The following is a 2,610-nucleotide window of genomic DNA, read 5'->3' on the forward strand; positions in this document are numbered from 1 at the left end:
CTGTGACAAGTGGTTATAGGTAGAGGCCCTTATCCAGGGGCTTTTGAGTTTTTTCCACTGGTGGGATCTTGGCAGCGGTGGCAGGTTACACAGGTAACCTCGACCGTCTTGTTGTGTATGGTCATTACCTGCATTTTACAGGCCATTTTAGGTTCTCCTTGACATCAATGAGCTTTGACTTTTGTCTTCAGCAGAGCTGGTGCAGGCCCTAAATCCTGTAAGATCTTGGTTCCGTTGAAGTGACTGAGAGTTAATGCTGGCAGAGCCGGGATTTCACGCTGTGTCTATATGAACAAGGCCAAGGTTTCACATCCCACAGTGAACAGAGCTTTGAAGATCGGGATTTTTACAAGCATTGCTATCTGGGCAGGTTGCTGCACGTGATTTCCCTCTTCTTCCCAGGTAAAATAATTTCTCAGCAACTACAGAAATCCCTGAGTGAACAACATGGGAAATGGAAGCAATGCTAAGAGGCATCAGGAAACTACCACGGAAGCATGCACACCTGGTGAGTGATGTCTGTCTCTGGGGACAGTGACAGATGCGGCTGATGTTACAGTTGTTTTTTTTAAGTTGATTTCAAACACTCATATGAATTGATAAGAGTGAAGTTACCCTAAGGCTGAACTTATTAAGAACAACGTGATGAATCACTTTATTCAGTGTGACCTGACATAAACCATGAGTATTTTGTACATTTCTTTTTTTTTTTTTTTATGCTGTTCGAAAAATATTGCTTGTTTGATCTAAATAGTTTGTAGGTAGATCAAAAACTGGTGGAATGGGTGGACCTGCAGGGTGGTGATCCGTGTTATGCAGTCCAGTTGGAGGCCAGTAAATAGTGGAGTACCCCAGGGGTAAATACCAGGTCCAGCTCTGATTAACACCATCATTAACAATCTGGACAATGGGACAGAGAGTACCTCAGCAAGTCTGTAGATAAAACAAAAGTCGGGGGAGCAGCTGGTATGCCAGAGGGTTGGGCTGCCATCCAGAGGGACCTCGACAGGCTGGAGAAATGGTCTGATAGGAACCGATGAAGTTCAACAGGGAGAACTGCAAAGTCCTGCCACTGGCGAGGAACAGCCCCAGGCATCTGTACGCACTGGGGGCCACCCAGCTGGAAAGCAGCTCTGCAGAGAAGGAGCTGGGCGTCCTGCGGGGCACCAAGCTGACCGTGACCAGCAGCGTGCCCTGGGAGCAAAGGCGGCAGCAGGCAGGGTCTGGGCAGCAGGAGCAGGGAGGGGACCCTGCCCCATTTATTTCATTCAAATTCCATCTGAAGACAGGAAGACTTTTTTTTTAACCTTTTTTTTTTTTTTTCCTTGAGATCGACCAAGTACAACTCAGAGATTGACCAAAAGTTTTTGAAGTGGGAGGAGTCCTCATTTCAAAAGCTCACAATGGGGCACAAATCCTTATTTTTTGTGGTTTGAGAAGTATGCTGACAGCCATAATCTTTCAAATAATAGTGTTCTTTAAATGCTCTCCAAAACAAATTACAAATGCAATGGTCAGGTGAATTAAATAGTGGAATTCATATCATCTGCAGAGCGGGCCCATGAGTTATTACCTTAACCTGTTCCCTAGAAAGAACGTGAATTTGTCATTCTACTTAGTTTACATATCTGTATAGGTCTAGAGAAATCCTACCTGTCTAGTTACATTTACTCGCAGATATCCAAAATACATCATGTTTCATTCTCCAGTGCCTTAGACTGCACTTGTGAAAAGTCCTTTGCCTTCCTTTTTGAATGCACCTACAGCACTGCTTAAAATAAATAAATAAATAAGCCAACACATAAATTATCTGAATTGTTCCATCTGCCGTATAGTTCTCGTGCTGAACTGCGGAAACCTGATACAGAAGTGCAGTAACGAGAGCGGAGTAGGCAATGTCAGAGTGTCATTGAATTACTGGAGCATTGCTGACTATCGTGCATTGCACAGCACCTCTGTTGTTCAAAGGTGAGAGATATCTTTATCTTCTGTTCCTGCATGCCATTAATATCTGAAATTCACCCTGAAGCCATCACAGTTTAGCACACTTGTTATCAGGTTAACAATGGATTAGATGATGCTTTTGGATGCTTTTAGATGATGTAAACTGTGAAGAGGACACCCTTGTCCCCGGTCAGAAAGTTCATCTTCTTTTGTCACATCATATGTTAAATAATGGCACGGGCAATTACTTACTCTCATAGTTGACTGGATTTGGTATTTCAGAAGCTACAATAGAATGGATTTTGTTCTGCTGACCCCAGAGTTTTCAATTCTGTATTTAACTGTCAACACCTCACAGAGTATAGCAACATTTGAAAAATTAATTGAAGTTCAGTCTTTCTATTTATTTTCTGCATTTAGAAACCTGAAATAATCACTTTCCTGGAGGCCTGGACAGACAGGATTTTTGTTTGTATTCAGTTTGTCTGCACCTGAGCGCTGGTTTCTCTGGTCTCCGGTGGGAAATAGGTCACACTGGATGGAGTTCACCCCTGTGAGACAGAACTGCAAAGACTTGGGCTTTTCGCCTGAATGTGAGTGAATGTATTGTGCCTGCTCCGGCTTGCATCAGCTCCCGCAGTAAAGGCTTTCTAATGTTATGGACAA

At 43.4% G+C, this 2,610-nt stretch overlaps 1 long non-coding RNA gene across 2 annotated transcripts; it reads left to right on the top strand.

The window, feature by feature from the left end:
* The first annotated feature begins 223 nt into the window (after positions 1–223).
* On the top strand, positions 224–2,610 carry LOC308195912. Of its 2 annotated transcripts, none has more exons than XR_013951912.1 (3): positions 224–508; positions 1,836–1,968; positions 2,365–2,610. It is a non-coding gene; the product is annotated as an uncharacterized lncRNA (long non-coding RNA). The 2 variants fall into 2 exon arrangements; XR_013951913.1 differs by having other exon boundaries at positions 2,473–2,610.

The sequence above is a fragment of the Anser brachyrhynchus genome (assembly GCF_964034855.1).
Source record: "Anser brachyrhynchus genome assembly, chromosome: 5".
Lineage (NCBI taxonomy): Eukaryota > Metazoa > Chordata > Aves > Anseriformes > Anatidae > Anser > Anser brachyrhynchus.